We start from the raw sequence: 26,374 nt of genomic DNA on the forward strand, positions 1-26,374 counted from the left end.
GGTGGAATACATTTTGTTATGTGCACCAAAGCATGTGAAGATGTGCACCACCAATATAAACACATGCTGCTGACTGTGGGTGCTCTTCTAATCAACTGGGCTGCAGTTGAATCTCTCCTGGGGTGGCCACCTAAGCACCCACAGCTTACAGGGAACTCTGGTTTGTGAGTTTTGGGAATTGATGTTCAGAACCATTTCAATGGGAATTAGGTGCCTAAATACACTTGGGGATTTGCCCTGAGAAGCTGGAAACCTGGAGGTCTCTTCATTACACACTGTTTGGCTTTGGGCAAATTGCTTAGCTGCTCTGTGTTTGTTTCCCCACTTATAAAATGAGGACAGAGATGCTTATCCTCCATTGTAAAGAGAGCATTTTAATTAAAAAGGTGCTGTGTATCATAGTATGACTAGAAAGAAATTTTTTATGTATTTTTTTAAATTAAAATTGTTGCCTTTTTTATTTTTTTGCCATTTTTTCATGATTTTAAATCAAATTAATTGAATATTTTAGCAAACATTATAAAACCTCTGTGATGGGATGTTCACCTCCACCCCTTTGCCCTGAGAGGGTGATGGCAGAACAACAAAGGGGCTAATTACCCAACAGGCCACAGCTAAGGGGACTCTGGTTGCTAAGTAATCCCCTAATTGAATGAAGAAGTCCACCTGAGAAGGAATGAGCTGGGCCTGGACTCTAAAGACAGGAAATTGGAAGTTAAGGGTGCCACTGGGAAAGTCAACTGTCATTCCTTGGGAAGGGGAAGTGGTAGGAAGTGGTCCAGGGAAAGAGCAGAGAGGGCTGGCAGAGGAAAGCTCAGATTGGTTGCTTGACTGGAACTCGGAGTAGAGACTGGAACCCCTATCAGCCAATCAGTGTGGCAGCCAAAGGGCAGACTGCCTAGATCAGTTTAGGAGGAGGGATTTAGGTACCTGAGAAGGGGGAACTCTGGGAGACTTGGTCAGAGGGCTGAGTCATGAAGTGGATGCTGTGGTTCCTAGAATGAGAGGAGGACTGCAGAGCAGATAGAGAAACAGCTCCATGGCAGGGCAACTATGGAGGGGGTGTTGACTTCAAGAGCTAACTCTCAGAATGACTCTTTCTCCCTTGTTGAAATTTGTAAGACCCAGATCTTGCCACCTTTATTCAGGTAAAAATAGTTATTTCTTTTCAGGATTTAGCTTAAAGAGATGTGCAAATGTTCTAAGCATCTGTGGTTTTTGTTTTTTTTTTACTATTTGCATGAAAATTTTGATGATACATTTTTATAATAGATTACTGCTGAGTGCAACTTAACTCTCATATTCCTGCGACATTGCAGAATTCTTGTATTACAAATGCTCTCAGACTCAAAGGTCTTGACAGTTGTTTGAGTGAAATGGTTTGCTAAAGTATCTATCTATCTATCATAGTGCCCTGAAGCCCTACTAAGGGCTGGGCACCGTGTGTGTATAATAAGTTCTGTGCTGCAAAGTACACTGATTGATACGCGGCTATTCAGTTATTCTAGGAGACCTGTCTAACTTTTGGATTTCACTGATGGGACTAATGGTGTAATTGGCTGCTGCCAAATGCATGTTTTGTGTGATTGCCAACACTTCTATACAGTATTTTTTCCTGAGCATTTGGAAGATTCAGTCACCTCTTCCCTATCTGCATGGCTCTTCGTGGAAGCAAACATTTGCATCCTTATGTGGTATAGGCAGTGATAAGCAGAAAAAGTGTATGCAGAAAGGTTATAGTTAAAACTAGAAGGAGCAGAGATATGGAAAGCCAAGGATTATGTGAAAGTAGATTTAATAATACCACTTGGGAATTATCCAGCTCTAAGCCAGGCCCCCAAGTCTGAGTACTTCCTAGTAAAATGCTACAGAAACTTCAGGGATAGGCGAGCCTTTGCTTTCACATGCATGATAAGGACATCAGCTGAAAATCACTTGTAAGGCATGTTAAACCCTCATGTTCCATGGTATATGCCAACCTCTAACTACTTGGGATTAAGAAAAAATTCCACTATAGGAGATTTACTGAAAAAGTATCCATTTTACACCTGCATATGATACTGGCCACTAATGGAGACAGGATACTTGATGGACTGCTGGTTTCAGCAAATCAGGATGTAAAGGTGCTTCCATTGTGACAGTCTAAGGAACAATCCTGTGTCAATTGTCACAGAGGTAACGGTCATTGTGAATTAGATACTTCATTTGGTAGCAGAGACCTGACAGGTTGTGAACAGACTCTCTGGGATGAGCAAGAAGGGCTATCAGCCACTGAATAGCTCTGGTGAAGCAATGGGGTTATTACTGGTGGAACCACTAACTTTTTAAACAACTCTCTTGCCTAACAATAGCACAGAGAGGTTAGAGCATGGAAGAACAGCATGCTTTAAAAAGGAGACCTGTTCTGTGAGTAAGTGAGCCCGGTCCTTTGTGAGAAACAGAGGACACAGCCGTACAAGTGGGGAAGGTGGGATATGCCTTTTCCCAAAAACCCTAATCAACCCCAAGGGGTCTTAGGCTTGATGGGGACTCTGGGGATGGAGGTGATAGTATTCAAGCATATATTTTGCCTAGATCTGTAACTCTCCTGTGCTGTCTTGGAGGAAAGTATATGTGGTTAAGAAGTTCCTTTTCATAGCTTGTGGTCTTTAATGTAATGGCATTGTACTGTACTGATTTTCATGGAAGTTTTACAATCTGAAAATGGTCAGTGGGTAAGAGATGCCCAACACCACTAGGGCAGAGAGGGCAGCAGGCAGGGGAATGAGCAGGCAGTGGGAAGGTGAGGGCTTGCTGCTGCTGCAGTAGGGCAGTCTCAGTTGCAGTCTGTGACTGGGGCTCTACAGGGAAGAGCTGAATCCAGGGAGTTCTGGAACTTGTAAACTGTGTTTGTTTGTTTTTCAGAATTGTGGGAATTTTGGGGAGAAATCCAATAAACCCCCCAAATTCCTTGACTATAAACCCAAGTGCTCGTGAGGGAAGAGCTTCAAGGAAAAGTGTGCATCGGGGGTGAGGTAGGCTGAGAGGGTCCAGCACTGGTCTTGGGGTTGAGGTCAGCTAGATTTCAGGGTCCCCTGGAGGGAGTCTGCACCACAGGAGCGTGTCCTAGAGGCCCGAGCTAGAGACAGTGACTGGATTCACCCCAGACCCAGCTGTTGGGAAAGTAAATGGGAAGCCCAATATTAGATTTAATTATAACAGCCTGGTGACTATCTGCTAGGGGGACTTAAATGGAGTTGTAACACCTATTGTCGCTATGACACTATTTTACCCGTATGTTGCTATTAGAATGGGCACTGCTAGCTAGGACTATCTACAACTGCTGAGTGCATTAGTTAATGTTAAGATGCATGAGTCTCCAGTTACACAGGGATCTGTTTGCTTTTGAAACAATTCTATTATTTCCCCCTGTAATCAGTGCAAAAAAAATTAAATTAAAAGCCTTAGTGTTCCTACAGTAATGATGACCTGTAATTTTATAACTCAGCCAAGCTTTTCATAGGTTCCCAGTAGCCTATGGGAGGCAATCAAACTTGTCTATTGTAAATCATCTGGAGTGTGAAATAGGACTGTGTTAAAGGTGAGATGCTTATCCATTGATTTAGTTTTTGTTTTTGTTTTAAAATCAGATATAAGGATGCCTTGCTATTTGAAATTCCCTTTTGTCAAGCCATTGATTTTGGGCATTTTGATTTTTCTTGGACTTTTTCACTGAATGAAAACTAGTTTGTTTTATATTTATGTAGTGCATGCGTGTGTGTGGGCGCACGTGTGCAAAAGAGACGAGCCCCACGGTTTTACAGATGCCCTGAAAAGCACTTAAAACAAAACCTGCCTAGATTTTCAGTTAGGGTATGTTTATATAGCAACGTTATTTTGAAATGACTAGCTTTATTTTGAAATAACTTAGTCTGCATCTACACAGCAGGCAGTTATTTTGAAATAATATCGCAATAATATCAAGCTGGAGGACTTCTCACTCCGACTCCTGTAACCCTCAGGCTACGTCGACACTGGCAGCTTCTTGCGGAAGAACAACCATTCTTCCACAAAAACTTGCTTTCTGTATACACTGCACGAGAGTTCTTCCAGAAGTAAATTTACAGTATAGCGTTGTAAAACAGGGCTTCTTCTGGAAGAGTTATTCCTCTCCCCATGAGGAATAAGTCCTCTTGTGCAAGAGTTCTTCCAGGAGAGGGCAGTGTAGGCAGGCAAGATGAATTTCTTGCGTAAGAAGCCCCTATGGCAAAAGCACATGGCAGTGTAGACTCTCTTGTGGAAGAGTTTTTGCACAAAAAGAGTTCTTGCGCAAGAAGCTGACAGTGTAGACGTAGCTTGTACGAGGAGTAAGGGAAGTTGGAGGAAGAGCGCTTTATTTCAAAATAAGGATTGTATAGACACTCCCAATTTTGAAATAAGATATGCAATTCATGTAGCTCAATTTGCGTAGCTTATTTCAAGTTAAGCCCTGCTGTGTAGACGCGCCCTCAGACTTTTATTCAATGCTGTTTGAAAGGCCATCTCAGAAGCTTAACAGAGTTCTTGCCCTGTAGCCAGACAGGAACCATTCCCCCCCCCCCCGCCATAACATCCATCTTTGCTTGCCTGGAGCACACAGGGCATAGAGAGAGAGCAGTAAAATTAGCATAGTCTTTGAAGCCTTGACAGAAGGCCCAGATATGCAGGCTGCTCTGACCCTGGATGGCTGTAAACAGAGAGATGCCAATTGTTGACCAACAGGCTGCCAAGGAGTGCCCTTGTCTGAAATCTATATTGATACAAACACACACTTGTCCGGGGGGAGGGGGAAAGGAATCTCCCACCCAGTAAAGAATGTCCAGTACTCACAATTTAGTTCTCTCTCTTGCAAGTGTAAATTAAGTTGAAACTCCCTTGTAAGAACTGGCGTCACAAAGACAGACCAGCACAATTTGGCATCTTAGATAAGAGAGAGGGTACGGGCCCCTATGGGTATAAAGATGGGTCCAGCAGCACACTCGTTCTGAGCGTCAATTTACCATCTATCTGCTGGTCGGGTTAGGTGATTGGCCTCCTGAGGTTCCAAGGAGATGCCCACCTCGTATTCGTCTTTCCTAGGAATTGAGGGACCGGCCCTGGCCTGATATGCAGGAGTCGAGAGGCACAGAAGGGAGTAAAAATTGTACTTGGATGTGTCCTTTGTCTTAAGTGTACACATAGATTTAGAGCTCTTTAAAGATTAAGCTGTCACTTGATACCATTATTTCTATTTTCTGTCTTTATTTTCTTTGCAACCATTTTTAAGATCTATATTTGCTAGTAGTTAAGAAATAGAGCAATAGCCATTGTAACCATATGATTTATAAGCTTCTTTAATAAACCTGTAACTGTTTAAGCTTTAACCTGACTCCTTCAGTTGCTGTAACAGAACCAAGCACAATTTAAAAGAACTCCAGCCTGTCATAAGGGACAGATACAGGCAGAGCTGGGCATTTGGATCGTGTCACTTACAGGGGACAGATCTGTAGGGGCATCTCTCAGCCTTCCCTAGGCTGCCCGCTGCGAAGGGATCATGTATCCTAAAAGTCAAAATCTGAGGTGTAATAAGCTCTCCCTGTAAACTCTGGGGCATCTGTCAGCCTGTTGGCTGCCCACTGTGAAGGGACCTGGTCCTAGTGGTTAAAGACACGGATGTTAAACTTCTCGGGGCACCCGTCAGCCTTCCCTAGGCTGCCTGCTGCAATAGGACCTTGTGTCCCAACAGTTGAAGACTCGGGTATAACGCACACACACTGCCCTGACCATTGGCTGACATGCCTTCATCACATTTTATTGAATCTCCCCCATTTTTTTCCAGGCATTAAGTTATTTTGGATTTGTTAACATATCCTTTTGGATAGAGCCTTCAAAGTAGTGTACAGTGTTCCGGAAGAGACATGCTTAGCTTTGACCATAGTGCTGGTTGGCAATATCCATAGCAAAATTATTAAAGGATGATCCATAAATAGTAGCTGTTGACAGTGTATTTATTTTAAATATCTTGGCAATAATTTGAATAAAAGAAATACTGAGTATTTTCCACCTAGGCAGGTCAAATTTAGGTTCTAATCTACCCAAGAAATATACTTTTAGAATATGTTTTGGTACGTCTACTTCTTTTACTAAAAAACATAGAATCATAGGACTGGAAGGGACCTCAAGAGGTCATAGAGTCCAGCCCCCCCGCCCTCAAGGCAGGACCAAGCTCCGTCTACACCATCCCTGACAGATGTCTATCTAACCTGTTCTTAAATATCTCCAGAGAGGGAGATTCCACCACCTCCCTTGGCAATTTATTCCAATATTTGACCACCCTGACAGTTAGGAATTTTTTCCTAATGTCCAATCTAAACCTCCCCTGCTGCACTTTAAGCCCATTACTCCTTGTCCTGTCCTCAGAAACCAAGAGGAACAAATTTTCTCCTTCCTCCTTGTGACACCCTTTTAGATATTTGAAAACCGCTATCATGTCCCCCCTTAATCTTCTTTTTTCAAAACTAGACAAGCCCAGTTCATGAAGCCTGGCTTCATAGGTCATGTTCTCTAGACCTTTAATCATTCTTGTTGCTCTTCTCTGTACCCTTTCCAATTTCTCCACATCTTTCTTGAAATGTGGCGCCCAGAACTGGACACAGTACTCCAGCTGAGGCCTAACTAGTGCAGAGTAGAGCGGCAGAATGACTTCACGAGTTTTTTGCTTACAACTCACCTGTTCATACAACCTAGAATCATATTTGCTTTTTTTGCAACAGCATCACACTGACTCATATTCAACTTGTGGTCTACTATGACCCCTAGATCCCTTTCCGCCATGCTCCTTCCTAGACAGTCGCTTCCCATCTTGTCAAGTATCAGAGGGGTAGCCGTGTTAGTCTGAATCTGCAAAAGCGACGAAGAGTCCTGTGGCACCTTATAGACTAACTGAAGTGTAGGAGCATAAGCTTTCGTGGGCAAAGACCCACTTCGTCAGATGCATCTGATGAAGTGGGTCTTTGCCCACGAAAGCTTATGCTCCTACACTTCAGTTAGTCTATAAGGTGCCACAGGACTCTTCGTCGCTTCCCATCTTGTATGTATGGAACTGATTGTTCCTTCCTAAGTGGAGCACTTTGCATTTCTCTTTATTAAATCTCATCCTGTTTACCTCTGACCATTTCTCTAACTTGCTAAGGTCATTTTGAATTATGTCCCTATCCTCCAAAGAAGTTGCAACCCCACCCAGTTTGTATCATCTGCAAACTTAATAAGCGTACTCTCTATCCCAATATCTACATCATTGATGAAGATATTGAACAGTATGGGTCCCAAAACAGACCCTTGAGGAACTCCACTTGTTATCCCTTTCCAGCAGGATTTAGAACCGTTAACAACAACTCTCTGACTACGGTTATCCAGCCAATTATGCACCCACCTTATCGTGGCCCTATCTAAGTTATATTTGCCTAGTTTATCAATAAGAATATCATGCGAGACCGTATCAAATGCCTTACTAAAGTCTAGGTATATGACATCCACCGCTTCTCCCTTATCCACAAGGCTTGTTATCCTATCAAAGAAAGCTATCAGATTAGTTTGGCATGACTTGTTCTTCACAAACCCATGCTGGCTATTCTCTATCACTTTATTACCTTCCAAGTGTTTGCATATGATTTCCTTAATTACCTGCTCCATTATCTTCCCTGGGACAGACGTTAAACTGACCGGTCTGTAGTTTCCTGGGTTGTTCTTATTCCCCTTTTTATAGATGGGCACAATATTTGCCCTTTTCTAGTCTCTGGAATCTCCCCTGTCTGCCATGATTTTTCAAAAATCATAGCTAAAGGCTCAGATACCTCCTCTATCAGCTCCTTGAGTATCCTGGGATGCATTTCATCAGGACCTGGTGACTTGCTGACATCTAACTTTCCTAAGTGATTTTTAACTTGTTCTTTGTATATCCTATCTTCTAAACTTACCCTCTCTCTGCTTGTATTCACTACGTTAGGCACACCTCCAGACTTCCTGGTGAAGACCGAAACAAAGAAGTCATTGAGCATCTCTGCCATTTCCAAGTTTCCTGTTACTGCTTCTCCCTCCTCACTAAGCAGTGGGCCTACCCTGTCCTTGGTCTTCCTCTTGCTTTTAATGTATTTATAAAAGGTCTTCTTGTTTCCCTTTATGCCTGTAGCTAGTTTGATCTCATTTTGTGCCTTTGCCTTTCTAATCTTGCCCCTGCATTCCCGTGTTGCTTGCCTATATTCATCCTTTGTTATTTGTCCTAGTTTCCATTTTTTATATGACTCCTTTTTTATTTTGAGATCATGCAAGATCTCCTTGTTAAGTCAAGCTGGTCTTTTGCCATATTTTCTATCTTTCCTACACAGCGGAATTGCTTGCTTTTGGGCCCTTAACAACGTCCCTTTGAAATACCTCCAACTCTCCTCAGTTGTTTTTCCCTTCAGTCTTGCTTCCCATGGGACCTTACCTACAAGTTCTCTGAGCTTATCAAAATCTGCCTTCCTGAAATCCATTACCTCAATTGTGCTGGTCTCCCTTCTACCTTTCCTTAAGATCACGAACTCTATTTCATGATCACTGTCCCCTATACTGTCTTCCACTTTCAAGTTCTCAACTAGTTCCTCCCTATTTGTTAAAACCAAATCCAGAACAGCTTCTCCTCTGGTAGCTTTTTCAACCTTCTGAAACAGAAAGTTGTCTCCAATGCAGTCCAGAAACTTATTGGATAGCCTGTGCCCCGCTGTGTTAGTTTCCCAACATATGTCTGGATAGTTGAAGTCCCCCATCACCACCAAATCTTGGGCTTTGGATAGTTTTGTTAATTGTTTAAAAAAGGCCTCATCCACCTCTTCCACCTGGCTAGGTGGCCTGTAGTAGACTCCTAGCATGATATCACCCTTGTTTTTTACCCCTTTTAGCTTAACCCAGAGACTCTCTACACAGCTATCTCCTACGTTCATCTCCACTTCAGTCCAAGTGTGTATATTTTTAATATACAAGGCAACCCCTCCTCCCTTTTTTCCCCTGTCTGTCCCTCCTGTGCAAGCCGTACCCTTCCATACCAACATTCCAATCATGTGTCCCATCCCACTAGGTTTCTGTAATACCAATGATATCATAGTTGTATTTATTGGTTAGCAATTCCAGTTCTTCCTGCTCATTACCCATACTTCTTGCATTTGTATATAGGCATCTAAGATACTGATTTGATCTTGCCTCCCTGTTGTGCCCTGACCCTCCTTTCTCCTTGCCATTATAGGCCGTAGTCCCCCCCCCATTTCCAACCCATCTCCCAGTCCCGCACATTCAGCACTTACCTGTGGGCTTTGCTCACCTGTCCCCGTCGAACCTAGTTTAAAGCCCTCCTCACAAGGTTAGCCAGTCTGTGTCCAAACAAGGCCTTCCCGCTCCTGGAAAGGTGAACTCCATCTCCGCCAAGCAGTCCTTCCTGGAAGAGCACCCCATGATCAAGGAATCCGAATCCCTCCTGGTGACACCATCTTCGCAGCCAGGCATTCACCTCCAGGATGCACCTCTCTCTGCCCGGGCCCCTACCTTTGACAGGAAGGATCGAAGAGAATACCACCTGCGCTCCAAACTCCTTCACCCGTACTCCCAAAGCCCTGTAGTCACACTTGATCCACTCAGTGTCACACCTGGCAGTATCATTTGTGCCCACGTGGATGAGTAGCATGGGGTAGTAGTCAGAGGGCCAGATAATCCTCGACAATGCCTCCGTAACATCTCGGATACGGGCCCCTGGCAGACAGCATACCTCTCGAGATGAGCTATCAGGGCGACAGATGGGTGCCTCCGTTCCCCTCAGAAGAGAGTCTCCAACATGAATAGTGTCAGGCAAAATAGGCAGAAATATACAAGGGTCTGGTCTAGCTAATGGTTAGATGCAGGATGGGGAGTCAGAACTATAGATTCTATTCCTGGTTCTGCTATGGACTTGCTGTGTTACCATCTGTTTTACTCATCTGTCTATGATACTTCCCTGCTATAAGGATAACACTTAAGCTATGACTGTGTAATGTTAAAATGAGACTGGTTATGCTAATACCTATTGTTACACTACACTATATTCATTAGGGATTAGGACTGACATAATAATAATGCAATTTGTACTGATGAGTCTTGTAAGGGGTCATTGGAAAAGTTATGATTTGCTGAGTGACGAGGAGTCCTGTGGCACCTTATAGACTAACTGAAGTGTAGGAGCATAAGCTTTCGTGGGCAAAGACCCACTTCATCAGATGCATGTGCGTCTACATGCATCTGACAAAGTGGGTCTTTGCCCACGAAAGCTTATGCTCCTACACTTCAGTTAGTCTATAAGGTGCCACAGGACTCCTCGTCACTTTTGCAGATTCAGACTAACACGGCTACCCCTCTGATACTTGATTTGCTGAGTGATTTTCTTACTTATGTGCATATACCATTTTTGTATTTAAAGTTATGAATATTAATTATGTATTTGTATTTCAAATGTAGTTACACCTGAGTGACATCATCTGTAGGCAAGATTCTTCCATCTTGTCAAGGGTATATTCAAGGTAATGGGCCTCTGGGAAAAACAATAGTCCTTATGAGTAACTTATCCCTCACCTGAGGAGCTTCCTGAGAATTCTCTAGCCTGAATGACTCAGCAGGGCATGCAAGGTCATATGACTAGACCACATGACACTGATCTCCATTTTTGGTACTTGTATTTTCCCACAAACTGGGCTGGGAATACGGTTGCCAGGTGTCCGGTATTCACCGGACAGTCCGGTATTTTCGCCTCCTGTTTAGTTAAAAAAAAAAAATTCAGAGACTACCGGACACCTGAGATGTCCGGTATTTTCTGAAATTTGTCCTGGCCAAGAGATGAAAATGCCAGGCACCTAGCAACTCTACAAATACTCAGCTCCCAGCCTCTCCATCTTTCTCCCCCCCCCACCCGAACTCCCCCCGTCTTTCAACACTCCCCACCCCCAGCCCCTATGCTTACCTGGTTCCACAAGGTTGCCGGCACAAAATGGCTGCCAGCCAAAAGACCAAGGGGAAGCAATGCTTTCCCTGGGTCTTAGTGCTCAACTGTTCCCCTGTTCCTATAGCTGCACTCACTCTTAAAGGGGGTATGTTGTTTTATTTTAATTTTTTTCTTTGGCTTAAGTCTTTTTTTTGCTCAAGAACTTTGGTCTCTCTTCCCTCCCCCACCCCTTTTTTTCCCCCTTCAACAGAATTTTTTCCTGGTGTGGTGGTTTTGTTTTTTGGGGGTTTTTTTTTTGGGGGGGGAGGATGTTCGGTATTTTTGTTTCAACGATCTGGCAACCCTAGCTGGGAACTCTTTTTGGAACAAAGGTTTCCCACCATTTGTTAAAGCTGTATAAGACAGAGTGACATCTATTGTTCTTTACTGCCTTGAGAATCTGCAAGCCTACCTGTATCATCAGTCAGGATGAGAAATTGCTAATTTATATCCAGTCTTCCTAGTGCTTTGGCTTAGTTTGTGGTTTTGTCTATTTACTGGGTAATCTGCTTTGATGTGCATGCTATCTCTTTTCACTTTTATTATCTACAAAAGATAGGCTTTAAAATCTTTGACTAAAGTGTCTGGGGGAAAATATCAGCTTGGTTTAACACAAGCATATTGTGCATATTCCTCTCCACATTGAGGGAGGGGTGAACTACGTAACAGTCATACTGTTCAGAGTTTCAACCAGGGCAGGGTGATTCAGCTCTGGGGTCCTAGACTGGGAAGCTGGGGTTTATTTTGGCTGTAGCCTTTATATTGTTGATCCATGCTGAGGCTGGCTGCATGCAATTGCAGCTGGGTGTGTCCCTAGGGCCGTGTCCAGACTCAGGGTTTTTTTCGGGAAAAGTAGCCTTTTCCCGAAAAAACTTCCCCTGCGTCCAGACTCAAGCCGCGTTCTTTTGAAATTATTTCGAAAACGCGGCTTTTCTTTCGATGGCGGTAAACCTCAATTTACGAGGAAGAACGCCTTCTTTCGAAAGTTCCTCTTTCGATAGAAGGCGTTCTTCAATGTAAAGAGGCCGTCTTCGAAAGAGCATCCAGACTCGCTGGGTGCTCTCTTTCGAAAAAGCGGATTTCTCTTTCGAAAGATCCGCCTGCAGTCTAGACGCGATCTTTCGAAAGAGGCTCTTTCGAAAGAAGCCTGCAGTCTAGACATAGCCTAACTGTTTGAATACTGGTGGGAGCGGTGCACAACTTGTCACACCAACACAGGCTGATAGGAAGCTTTGGCTGGTAGGTGAAGAGTGCTTAGTAGTACCCCAGTTCCAGGTGGCACTGCAAGGGGAACCCATCATACCTGAGTTAACCTCTGAGCATGCTGAGCATAAAACTGATGTGTAGAGACAACTGACCAGTTTCAATGGGAGCTAGCTGCTTGTGCAGCTAATGAAATTTCTCTGCCTTTTCCTACCTGTCTCTTGAGGGCTTGCTCAACATTACACCTACTTCACAGGCAATACATGAAGCAGGGTTGTTTGTTTGTTTGTTTTGTTTTTTGTTGGCCTGAAGACCTTGGATAAAAGGTATTGCATAATGTCACGTAGTCCAGAGTGAGCTCTGGGGGTCTGATTTTAGGTAATAGCTCATCAAACCTGGTTTCTCTAGCTACCTGCAAGTGCTGGGAGAGTTGGAGATAGAGAAGGTGAAAAGAGGTAAAGGTAAGAGGATGCAGAAGAAGAGGATAAAAAGGGAGTGGAAGTTCAGTAAAAAACAGAAAAGGAAGAAAAGGGCAATAAGGGCTCCTAGGCACTAATGTAATAATAGCTCTTCTTTCCTGTAACTATGCAGGGAGAATTAGGGAGCAAAGTGGGGAGCCTGTGAGAGGCTGAAGCTCCATATGAAGTAGTGGAGAAGAGAGAGATGTCAGGAGAAACTCCACTCCCAAATATGCCCTCCAAGGAACTGAATTTTCTGGGACAAAGGGGAAACTACACCTAAAATGAGTAGTCTCTGAGGCTATGTCTAGACTGCAGAGCTTTTCTGGGATACTTTAGGTATCCCGGAAAAGCTCTGCCGTGTCCAAGGAACACTCCTGCTTTTTCAGAGCAGTTTCAGAAAAAGTAGACATCATCCCTGTACATCATCCCTGTATTCCCCTCACCGAAGGGCCAAATTTCAGAAAAGCCTCTCTCGGAATAAAAATGGAAAAAGATACGTAAATTGCAGTTTGCATATGGTGTGTGTGGTGTTTTTACTTTTTCGGGCAGTATAGACATAGCTTTCTCCAGATACCACTTAGCACCTGAAAGGACACAACCAAAGCATAACTTCCTAATGAGGCTTTGACTAATCCATCCACCTCAAACTATTATTTAGGCCCCTCCTCTGACTGTAGGGTGACGCTAACACGTGGGGGCCTCGCTCCCTCTCCAATCTGATGGAAAAGGGGAATACCACATTGCAGTCTAACCACCTGAACCTCTCCCTGTGATGCTATCTGCAACTTTGCAATTAAAATCACAGACATGAGGTCTAGATCTGGGTCTTGCTTAGCACTGATTGGAAAAAAAAATGAGAAGTTTTTGATTGGCAAATGCATTTCCATAAAACAGGCAAATGCAGTTCAGCCTAAATCTAAACTGTGTGTTGAAAGAAGGCTGAATCAAATCCTTTGATTTTTCTTGATTTGTTTTGATAATCTCATTGTTACATTTCAATAAAGGAAAACATTGCTTCAACTTCATGGCCTGTATCTTTTTCCCTGAGTTTTTAATATTGCATTACAATATAGTATGTTGTATTTATACATTTGTTATGCATACATACATAATTTATAATGTTTAGACACTTTCACATTGAAATGTTTAATGTTTCCACACTGATATCTTAAAAGCACTTTTGATCAGCGAGAAATTCTCAAGTGTTAGAATTTCCTGTGGAATGGAAATTTCCATTTTCTCACCATCTCTAGTCTTGGTTAGTCTAGGGTTGTTCAGATCTGGATTGTGGCTTTAGGCCTATCTCTCTTAGTCAAAGATAATAACTGAGGAACTGCAGCTAAAAATCGCTTGTGTACATAAGAACATGATATTCTCATTATGTGACCCTAAGAGAAATGAACACTAGGCTTGGAAATCCTTCAGTATATGACTGCAGCTTTCAGTCCATTTCCCTAATTTTAAGATTAGGTTTGTATTCCTTTGTAGATGTGTTGCAAAGTAGTTAGATTTGCAAAGTAGTTAGAATATCTCGATGTCCAACACTCTGTACAGAAAGCTAAGTATACAACTGCTAAATGTTAATGTTAGGCAAGCATTTCTTGGCCTACACCCAGGCAGTCCTGAAAGGGTGAGGCTCATTCCAGATGGTCAGGACATCTATTTTAGAATGTACTTGAGGGGTTGACTTTCATAATCCATGTTTTCTCAGCAGCACAGAATGAGCTATTTATGCACTATTTTGCAGAACTAAACAGAAGTAGTTGTTTGCTTTAAAGAACTCGTACTTACCTTCATTTGTTTCTGAGGATTGTACCTCTTTATGCTAGTCTGCCAATACACAGATTGCAAGAGCAGGTGACTATGTCACATAGGGCATGGTGTAAGCCATATGGAGATGTAATTTGCACATAGTACAATTCACTGCTCGTATAACTGTAAGCCTAACTCTTCTTGGCTGGGCAGACAGGAAATAGGGCAGGATTTGTGAACTAGGTGAGCATGTGATTGATCAGAGTCTCTAAAGGAAAGCAGCCCTTCTGCCTTAACTTCACTCTGGCTTAGTGCTGCCTTCAAGACATTGCATAAACTGGCACCGGCAACTCAGATTTACAGCTGGCTCAATTGTAACTCTGATCTCTCAACAGCTATTACAGACGTACATAGCAATGTCAAAAAAGTTTCTTACAGCTGGGGATTCACAATTCATGAGTCCAAGCAGCTAAGGCATCAGTGGTGTGGACAGAGAAGTGGATTCCAGCTATTCAGGTTGTTACCAGCAGCAGCACACTGATGTGTATTTTGGTGTTGCAACCTCTGTTTTCCCCACTGTTCCTGTCACTTATACTGCTCTGGCTTGGCTGTGGCTAGCTTTACAGTAAATAATGATCTCTGGGTGACTTTTGAATGGTCCTGTGTGGAGCAGTTATGAATATCATGCCCTGGGTACTTAGTCTTGCACTAATGAGCACCTAGCTTTATAGCAGTAACACCCAGACTGATATCACCCAGAGTGTTTGATTACTCAAAGAGGTGCACTTTAGTCATGGTTTCAAGCCAGGAGGCAGAACTGAGCAGGTTCCATTATTTTGATTGTGCTTAGCAAGCTTATGAGGAAGGATGGTAATTTTAATTCCATGTTCTTGATATAATAAGACTCTATGTATGAAATTAACAATACTGGTGCGAAAATGGTATTGTTTCAGTGGCAGGGGGGTGGGGGGGCATGGCTGGATTGGCCCGGTGGGATACTGGGAATTGACTGGTGGACCATCGTCCGGTGGGCTGTCGTGTCCATACGCCATTGCCCCTCACTCCGAGCAGCTCCGTGTCCGTGGTGCATGCAGCACGCAGAACCTGATCCACTGCGTGCTGGACATGATGCAGGGGGCGGGGCTTGAGGGGCACGCAGAGGTGATGTCATGGGGAAGGCCATTCTCAACCCATTTCCCAGGCCTATTTTGATTGCCAGTATGCTCTTGGGGGGAGGGGGTGCTAGAACAATTTGTAGAGTGGGGGAGGGGATCACTGAGAGCCACTGAACCAAAATGTAAATCCTGTCTGTGATGGAAATCACTCCAAGTCAGAGGGTGGCAGCATGAGACTCCCTCCACCCCGCCCCCTTGTTCTAGCACTGATAAGTGTGTCTCAGCACAGTGAAGGCTGGGCAGTTAGTGACCCCAGTTGTTCAATTCTATAATCCCTGTGCCTTGGCTACAAGTGAGAGTTTGTTCTGCATAATGACCCTACAGCTATTGCTTAATAGTGGAGAGGGAGTTACAAGATCTTTCACTTTTTCCCAATTAATATTATAAGTGGAACAGCTCCAATGGGAGAGATTTAGTCACCAATGGAGAGATTGATACTAGAGCCCAGTTGTTGGGGCACTCACTGAGGAAGCAGAAAATCCTACATGCTAGTTCCTGAACCATAGCAGGCAATGCATGACCTCTGAATCTGGGTCTCCTACAGCCCCATCAGTGACCTAATGACTTGGTGGTATGAGCCCCCTTACCTCTCTCTCTCTCTCTCTCTCTCATGAAAAATGTTGAGGCTATGCCTTCATTCTGCATTGGAACTGAAACAGAGGTCAGAACCCTGAACGCTTTTGTGAAATGGATGTCTTGTTTTCCAGCCAGTGCCTTCTCCAATCCCATTATGTGGCTGCTGGTATTAAGTGTGTATGTATATAGATCACTGCCACACAAAACCACATGACTAAATCAAGTCTTGCCACTGCCAACATTTCTCCATCTGTGGAGAGGATGAGCAAAGAAACACGACAGACCTGTAACTGTGTTGCTTAGGGAATGATTGGAAAGAGCTCAGATACTACAGTGGTCAACAGAAGTAACAAAAAATCCTGCTTTCCTATTAGTCACAGAACAGCAGTAGAAGAATTGTACCTGCCTGTTCTGAGAAGCACTGTACCAAGAGCCCTGTGTTCAAACTTGGCCTCTAAACTTACACCCACATACAGGCAGTCCCCGAGTTACACGGATCCGACTTATGGCGGATCCGCAGTTACGAACGGGGCTTTTCTCACCCCGGAGGACGGGAGCGGTGGGATGCCGAGATGCGCTGCGGTCCGCCGCCCCGTCCTCCGGGGTGAGAAAAGCTGCTCCCCATCTCCCTGGTCTGCAGGGAGACGGGGAGCAAAGCCTTGGAGCACGCCCGCAGCGGGACAGCCCGGGCGCGCTTGAGCTGTTCCCCTGCGGGCGTGCTCCATGGCTTTGCTCCCCGTCTCCCGACCAGCAGACCAGGGAGATGGGGAGCAAAGCCTCGGAGCACGCCCGCAGTGGGACAGTCCAGGCGCGCCTGAGCTGTCCCACTGCCCGCATGCTCTGCGGCTTTGCTCCGCGTCTCCCAGGTCAGCAGACCAGGGAGATGGAGCAAAGCCGTGGAGGACTTGGGCGGTCCCGCCACCCCCGTCTCCCTGGTCTCCTGGGGGGGCGGGTGCAGCTAGCACCCGCCCCCCAGCAGACCAGGCTTTTCTTGCCTACCCCTGGGGTAGAGCAGCTGGGGGCTGCCGGGTTGGTCCTGCAGCGCCGCTCCGGACCAACCCGGCAGCACCCCAGCTGCTCTGCCCCAGGTGTCCCCAAGTCAGCCGCTCCTGAAACTGACCAGCAGCTGACTACAGGAAGCCTGAGGCAGAGTTGCTCTGCCCCAGGCTTCCTGGAATCAGCTGCTGATCAGTTTCAGCAGCAGCTGACTTGGGGACGCCTGGGTTTCTTAAGTTGAATCTGTATGTAAGTCAGCACTGGCATCCAGATTCAGCCGCGGTTGAAACTGATCAGTTTCAGCAGCGGCTGACGCCAGTTTCGACTTACATACAGATTCAACTTAAGAACAAACCTATAGTCCCTATCTTGTACATAACCCGGGGATTGCCTGTACTAAAAAAGGCTCCTTTGAATAAACTTTTATCTAAGAGCCAGTCTAGTGCAAGGTGAAAGCATGGAGCTGAATGAAGGAGGTAGTGTGTAAATTTGCACTTGGGTTCAGAGTTGAGAATGGAGACGAAATCAGTTCCATGGTTCAAGCTCAAGGGTGATTAATTCTTGTGGTAGTACCTCTTATCATGAAACGTGTTGTGTTTATAAGGACTTTAGAAAGGTGGCACTGTCTTCATTGGCATTCCTGCTGTAGGCCTAGTGTGAAGTCCTGGCACCATTGAAGTCAAAGTGGCAAAATTCCCACTTGACTTCAGCAGGCTAGAACTTCACCTCTGTTTCTCTGCACCCTTGATTTCTCTCTAGATATCAAGGACCAGTTTCACAACCAGTTTTTACCTACTTTGTGCTGCTGAGGTGATGCCTGAGTGGTCTAAATGTGCTGGTGCATATTAGTGAAATTGGACCAGTGTTTCTTTACTGAAGTGGAAACCACTCATGGAAACACAGATTATTTAAAAGGCCAGTAACTCGTATTGGTTGTCTGCAAACCTGCTCTCCTACGTTCCTGCATTCACCAACAGGAGGCATCTGCTACAGGCATCTTCAAAGAAGCATGTGCGGGCTGGGGAAGGATAGATTTTTAGGAAAGAATGAGCTGAATGATATAGCATTAAAAAGCCATTGTGTTTTGTCAGGCTAAATAAGATTGACTTTTATAAAACTGGACCCCTCCCACTTTCTCTCATTCCAGTTTGCATAGAAATGATGCTTTATTGATTTAAAAACATTTTTTGGCTCCTGAAAGCTTACTGATTTAATTTCTCACATTTATATTCCACACAAACTTTGTTAAAATTTCAGAAAGCTGTTGGAGCTACTGCTGCCTGTATTATTAATAGTGATATTTTGTGGAACAATACTTTCCTAAACCTTCCCAAAATATGTTTGATGAAATAGCTTTTTATATTTATATAACCAGTTGGGCCATTAAAAAGGGGAAAGATGCCCATTCAGCATTTATATTAGGAATTTTCCTTTGTCTAGGAAGCATTTGAGAATTGCTTCAATTGGTCAATCTCCTCTCAGTGCACCATAAACGATCTTAGTCTAATATATTGGTCCTTCAGGTTTCATGAACATGAATAACTGAGGCTATCAGTGGACAGACAGAGAGCTGGTTAAGTTGAAGAAAAAGTAATAAAATGCCTCTCTATGAGGACACACAAGCCCAGAGAGACTGATATTCATTTCCTTTCTTGTTTTCATATAATATCTGGCACAAATGAAACCTCATAGTAATTCTCATTTTAGAATCCTTCAGACAATAAGGTTTATTAGCTTCTCAGTGTAGAACAGTGATACTCAGATCTCAGTGGTTCAGAAGCCAAATTGGCGATCAGCATTACCTAAAAGAGTAGTGTGAATTCACTGTTTCATTTACTATAATACCAGTCACATTAAAAAAATATCATGGAGAAATATTTAGTTTATGGGGTTGAGCCCCTACATCTCCTTTTGAAAGGTGGAATACTAACTGGAGATGTATGTTCTCAGTACATTGATAATTCAGACCTTTCATTCTGCTGGCCTCTACCACATAGAGATAAATGGGACCATTTGCGTGGATAAAGATGATTGGCATGAATAGCATCTGTATATACGTTATAAAGCTTTACATGCAGCTAGTGGTCTGTGAAACAGAGAATTTGATTCTGTAAAAATATCGGTAAAGGAAAAAATAATGAACCAAGCAAAATTTCTCAAAAGGGCCCAGATTTCCATCTTCATAAGCCATATCCATAGGTTCTTACATGATTGTAATGCATTGAGGTGGTTTCTGCTAACCTGGTAGTGTTTTGGTTCTAGTTCGGGATGTAGTGATGTTACCTGTAAGCCTGTGTGGGCTTTTTCTAAAAAGTCTCTCGGCTGTTTGTTTATTGAAACAAAAAAATTTTCAAGTGGTTTTGGAAGAATCTATGTTCTACATGTAGAAAGGCAGCTATTGCTTTGATTGAAATCCGTATTAAAGTCAGATAAACTTGGGAATTTTTTCAATGCCAAGTCATTGAAATAAAATGTTACAAGACAAGGTCAGTGTGGTGAATTTTCCCAACTTGAAAAGAATGTTGAAAAACATTTTGGAATTGTAGACTTTTGACTCTTTTCCAGACAAAAAATGTATTTCTCTTTAGTTCGAAATTACAGTACTTTGTTTTACAATTTAACTTCAATGTCTAAGCAAGAGGTTTAAAAAGAGAGAAAAAAATTAAAATCAAAACAAAAATTTCAAAAATATCAAATAATGTTTTCATTTTTTGTTTTGTTGGTGCATAATTTTTTTCGTAACTTCCTATCCTGCAAGAAGTCTTTTTTCTTAAATCTCCAGAGTTTTCTATCCCAAATCAGAATAAAAATAGAAAAGTTTTCCACCAACCACTACTTACATGCCCTTCTACTTAATAAACCCCTCCTCTTATAAACTCTTTTTCAGTTTTGTATATTTTAAGGTAGTATTGACTGTATGAGAGAATAAAAAAGGGTTATTTTGCTTTTTCTTTCAACTTTTCTATTACTGAAGTGGCAGTCTACCATTTTGCAGCCTAGTAAGAATGGATAAAATGGCAATGTGTAAGCCCTTGTTCAAGATAAGACTTTTTTTCTTTCTTTTTTTTTTTTTTGATTTGATCTGGCCCAGGCCTTTTGAAGTTTGTCCTTATAAGATATCTGCATACATTGATTCTGCTGGGGTGACATTGTCAGTAATCAGATAACACCTGGGTCAGATGCTTTAAATATCTGTGGCTTAAACAAAAGTATAAATTGTAAAAAATTGTAGTAGAGAGTATGGAAGAAATGAAACACAGAAATGTAAATAGACTGGAGTAGGGATCACATCTAAGAGTTTGCTATCTATACTATAGCTATAATACTTATAAAACAACTAAGAAGCATTTGGTCTTCAAAGAAGGACCCTTTAAAGTAAAACAAAAGGGAAAAAATGTGTGTATTTCAGATGGTTCATTCAAAGGAGAGTATACCAGAATTCAAGTAGTTTGATAAAAGATTTGGACATAATTTGAATAATCTAGATTGTTCAACACCAACCTCAGGAACAAGAATCAGTAAGAAACATAGTATGCAAATGAAATGAACAAAGTGAGATTGTAAAGGGTATAACAATCTTCCTCTACAGAATGAATCAAAATGTACTGCAGCATAAAGAATATACCCTTCTGAACAGCTTTCTGTAGACACTGTTGATTTTTGTCTAGAGTGGATCTTGTGGCAGGCAGTTATCCCTTCTCTGATCTCACTTCTAGCTCGAATCCTATTACTGGGAATTCTTGCAGAGCCAGGAAAGAGAGTGTATGCAGGTAGATCTATCAGATGGGCACAATTAGTATTTTCTTTTTTAAAGTAATTTGAACCTCCGAGTATGGTACAGAAATAATGTTGGAAAAAAATTCAAGGAAACGTGTGTTTTACATTGTTTGTTGTGTGCTTTACAGGAACAAAGGGGCTCTGTGCTGTGTTACAAGTGACTGAGGGGTGAAAGGCTCTGCGTCAATTAGTCAGTTCTTAAGCTAACTCAACTGCAAACAAAAAAAAACCCCTCTGTATTCTGGGATGAGCCACTTAAGGCTGCAGACCCTCATCGTTTGTAGCACCAAACACAAGGTCATGTTATTTATAAATGTATGTGTAGGTTACCTGAAGTGCATCTTTTAAATAAACAGTCAGTTTATTTTTGTAATATAAAGGGTCATCCTGGGGCAGGTGGGTAACAAGGCATAGCTGTACACTTTTCTGATAATTACCACCACTTCTAGAGGTGGTAATTATTAGAAAAAATATGATCTTGTGCACTCTTGACTATTAGAACAGTTTCTCACCCCCCCCCACTTGTGAGATAAACAAATGGGGAATTAGTAAGATGATCAGGTCTTAGCATAAAAGAAAATGTAAATGTATGCAAAGGTTCTCCAAGTCTTTTTCTCAACATGCTACAACATCTAGGGTATAGAGGATGTCAACCAACTAATCCTCAGCCAAAACGCCCTTGGTTTATGATAAGGACGTTAGGGCAAATTTCCGTTCTTAACAAATGTGCTGCAGTTTATTTTAATGAAGGATAACAGAGCCTCTGATATTTTAACCTTCTTTTAAATAGTGTTCTACAGTAATAACCTCAAACCACTAACACAGATATATTGTAAACTGCAGCGGTTTTGGACCATAATTGTAGAATACTACAGTATTATAAAATATAAAGGTCCATGCAAATTATTGTGCAGCTTATCTACCTCAAAAGGTTTTGCCATCTCTAATGGGGTAGTGCTGGACCTTTAAAAGAAGAGGAAGCTGGAATACCCAGCTGAAATGACCAAAGACAGAGGAAATGGCCTGATAATGGAAGAGAGGAAGTTTGGAGCTGGGGAGAAGCCCCAGGATACTGCTCCTTTAACGGCCTGGGATCAGGAGCCCTATCGTGTGTGTGTGTGTGTGTGTGTGTGTGTGTGTATGGGGGGGGGGGGCGGGGAAAGGCTCCCATTTCTTCCATCTAGTTGAAAGGAACGCTCTGAAGGAGGGCAATATATAGAACAGGAGACACACTGGCAGGAGAAGGAAGGAAGTGAGCAGGCTAAATCTAGGTAGACCACGCTAGGGGAAGCTACCCCATGAAGAGCAGTGTGTGGCTGGGGCAGAGGTCTGTGTGGATGACAGAGGAGTAAAAGCTAAGTGTGTAACCCTTTGGACTACAGTGATGGATTTTATTGATGGGACTGCTTATCATTAAGCCAGGTGGAAGATCTAGATGGGGCCCTGGAGAGGAGAAACAGTGGGAGGCTGCTGTACAGGGAACTCATTCTCCAAAGATTGCTATGTCCAACAACATGGATCCACTGAACATGAACAATGTATTCAATGTCTACTGCACTTTCATTTCTGTTTCTCTGCTTGGAGGTGATATGTGCTCATTGACCTACAATATAGCTGGAATGTTTGAAAGGAAGAGGGCCAAAATAATTGCTGGTGGAATAATTGCAAGAGTTTATATAGAACAGGGGACTAGATTAACCTTTAACTCTGTATTGATGATTCTGTCCTTCCCCTGCCTAATCTATAACCAAGCCTCAAAGTCTCGAATCACATAATTTGGGGTGTTTGGATCTAAATGTGACTATTACCAAAAGGCTCTTAGTTCTAAAATGGCCCAAACTCTAAATGTAATACACAGAATTAGTACATTTGGCCATGTCTTTCCTCTACAAGTTGGCTTCAGTGATTAGAACAGCATGCTGCTTAGTTATAGCTAAATACGGAGTTTGCCTGTAGCACAGATGGTACAGTTTTGTTTTGATGCTGAAGATGCCAAGTTCATACCTTGGTGCCATCTATAGTACTGTAAGAATTCAGCCATCAGACCAAATTCTCTGCTGGTATAAACTCAAGTTAATAGAGTTCTGCCAATGGACACTTCCAGAGAATTTGGCCCACAGGTAATCATTGTGGGTGTTAGGCTCTCAATCTGACCTCTGTGACCAAGCAGATAATTGAGTTCTGGAAAGTGATAGTGTCACATACCTCTTCTTGGACAGTGACACCATTTTGATTTTTGTGGGTCTCTGAGGAAGAGGCCTAAACTAATAGTGAATTTGATCGTTCAGATGTCAGAATGTTCAGCAAGTAGTCCATCACTCAGGTAAGCTTCTGACACCAACATTTTGGAAATCATTTTAATCTATAGATGAGGAATCTTTGCAACAGTAAATACTTTCAGCCATTTTTCCCCCTACAATACAAAAAATATATATCTAAAACATAATGTTTACTCTGTGTTTCTCCAAAATCAGAGTCCATCATTAAGAATGTTTAGGTTTCTGGCAAATGTTACTGAGACAGTTCAAATTAAAAAATCAAAGATTTGCTTCTTGGCTGATGTACAGCGATGTAGTTCCATTAAGCTATGTAGTAAGAGCTTTAGATTTCAGTTGACTCCCTTTGATTTACACTAGCTGAAGGTGTGGCCACTGGTGTGGCTGCGATGGCAGTGGAAGTCCACGATCATTGTCTTTAGTATTTATACTGTGCCCAGTGTTAGGGAGCTTTCACCATTTATAAAGTTTTCAGAGTTGAAGTTGGGATTTTCTAAAGAACGTAAAGGAGCGAGGCACTGAAATCCCATTGAAAACAATGCTTGAGATTCCCAGTCTAAAATACTGCTCTCCATTTCTCCTCCTCTAACTCCTAAATGGCAAGATTTCCTTTAAGATCTTTTCTGCTACTGTGGGCAGCCTCTCTTAAGAGCAGGTTGAATAGATATCTAGATGGTCCTGCTGTGAGGGCAGGGGACTGGACCTGATGACCTCCCGAGGCCCCTTCCAGTTCTAGTATTCTATGATTCTCTGTCTCTGTACCATTCCCATTTTTTGCAGCTCCTTAGCACACTTTAGTAACTTATTTTTCAATGCAACTTTTTCATCAGGCTAAAGATTGACAAGGTCACTTCTTTGATTTAATAAGGGCTCTCCAGGGCATCTGGGAAACCAAGAGCTAGTATCATTCCTACCCTTGCTTTCAAAAATTAATTGAAAAAGCACTTTACCAGCAGCGCTGCTGTGCCTCAGAACACATGTACACACTGCATTAAAACAGCTTGGATCTACTCTTGACAGCCTACTTTCATAGTTCTGATAAAATTTATCGTCTCAAAGTAGTCTTCCTGACCCAACATTCATGTGTCCCCCACCGTAACTTTCACTTGTCTGTCTAAAGTGTGTTTACCGTCATTTGCCATACGCTACTGCTGATCTCTCTACATGCACACAGGCCTGGAATAGCTTTTGGGAGAGTATTATGGAAGGATATTTTAAAAGTTGCTTTCTGGATAGCAGCAGTCGCTTTACTTTAAATCTCCATGGAACATAAACAGTCAGATTCTTCAGAAGGGGATAAATCAACTATTTGGACCATTTTAAAAATTCACTGAGCAGTGGCCTCTTACCATAAATGCTAACTGTACTAAAACCCAAAAATGTCATTGTCATAAAATATTGCATATGGGCCTCTAATTAGATTACACCATTCTTTTAAAGCCTCACCATACCTAATGCACATAATTGCTCAAGCAGCATGATAATATTCCATTTTTTCTAAAATGCATTAGATCTTGTTCAAGGAACAATAGTTTAGTGATTAATATTCCTTCGCTTTAATTATCAAGATGAAATGTGAGTATTCAAATGGTCCATGGAAATTGTAAATACTTTTTGAGTGGGGGAAAAGCTAGCAGATTTGTGCTAAATGTGGCTACTTAAAATATTATAGAAATGTTCTAGGCATAATTAGCTTTCGTTATTGAGGATAGGTACCTGGTAACAATGCTAAACAGATGTACAAATACTGTAGAAGAACATATTGACGAAAAATTGCCATTTAGCTCAGTCTAAATATGCAATATTCTGCTAGACAATATAACAGGAGTGTCTAAAGATGAAGGAAATACACCAGCTCACTTATATGTTCCCATATTGTCTGATTGCTACCATGTTTGGATGCTTATTCCATAGCATTCCGACAAACTTAAGTAACTGACAATTAAAGAGACACATTTTCTCCTTCCAATAATAGCAACTGATTTTTGGGATGCTTCAATATCTGGGTGTCTCACTTGAGGCACAGTGGGCCTGATTTTTGAAGAGGTTATGCCTCCCACTGACTTTATTTGGAGGTCTGCACATTCTCTGAATCAGGCCTGTGCACCCATTTATCATGGTGGCAAATGTTGTCAAATATGGTAATTTGTTTTGTATTTTATCCTCAGAATTTTGCAGTATGTATAAGGGCTTGATTGTGACCCTCTTTCTGAGATTAGTGAATAGTTACTCATATGAGTAACCCCCCCCTCCCCATATCTGTTCAGCATCTTTGCCAGGCATCTATCCTTTCTTACAGAAGTTTAATTTATGCCTAGAACATACTTTGTGTAATATTTTAGAACAGGGTATTGGCACAATCTGCCAGCAGACTTTCCCACTCCCAACCAAAGATTTTACAATTTCAGGCTCAGCAGAACTTAGTAGTGATAGCTTACAGTTGTAACTGCTCACCAGTGTGTATAAGGAAGGGGAGGCAATAATTTTTAAAAGAGGGCCACTTCAGAAATTTCTGAAGTGGCCTCAGGCTGCCAGGAGACTTCTGCTCCCTTGCCTACAGGTGCTGATTGGCCTGGGGGAAGGGTGGGGTGGGGTGGGGTGGGGTGGAAAGTCTTTGCCCTCTCCCATCCCCAGCACCGAGAGAAACTGCAGCTGTTTTAAAACAGCTGGTGGTTCCCTCTAGGCACTGCAGTGGGAGGAGACCTTGCTAATCAGGGCCTGGGAGTGGAAGGACCACACAAAGTCTATTGCCTGTTGCATCCCACCCCACCTTGCCAGAGGTGCGCGCGGCAGCTAGATTGTGATGACACATGCCCCTGGTGGGGGAAGAGACTTTGCACACTCCTCCATCTCCAGGTCTCGATTGGCCTGTGGGTGGAGGAATTGAAGGGTGGCCATAGACCGGATCAACCAGCTTGGCTGGCAGAGGCTCTTTGCCCATCCCCGGTATAAGAAGTTCAGTCAGGCCCCAAGTAAAGACAGTATACTTAGAAAGCAACTAAAATAAATATAAATGTGTCTCTGAAAGGAGGACATCTATTGTAAAATATTCATGGTCTCCAAGGACTTCATGGTTGTCACTGCATTGTACTCCACAGCCTTGTGCTACTAAGATTCTCCAGCTCA

The 26,374-nt window shown here is 42.7% G+C and overlaps 1 long non-coding RNA gene across 3 annotated transcripts in view; it reads left to right on the plus strand.

Moving 5' to 3' along the window:
* The first annotated feature begins 768 nt into the window (after nt 1-768).
* Nucleotides 769-26,374, plus strand: part of LOC102453810 (uncharacterized) — a 102,015-nt gene continuing 76,409 nt past the window's right edge. For all 3 annotated transcript variants that reach the window (XR_012901144.1, XR_012901142.1, XR_012901143.1), the window contains exon 1: nt 769-1,148. This is a non-coding gene — a long non-coding RNA (uncharacterized LOC102453810). The remainder of the gene's footprint in view (nt 1,149-26,374) is intronic.

The sequence above is a fragment of the Pelodiscus sinensis genome, chromosome 1 (assembly GCF_049634645.1).
Source record: "Pelodiscus sinensis isolate JC-2024 chromosome 1, ASM4963464v1, whole genome shotgun sequence".
Taxonomy (NCBI): Eukaryota; Metazoa; Chordata; order Testudines; family Trionychidae; genus Pelodiscus; species Pelodiscus sinensis.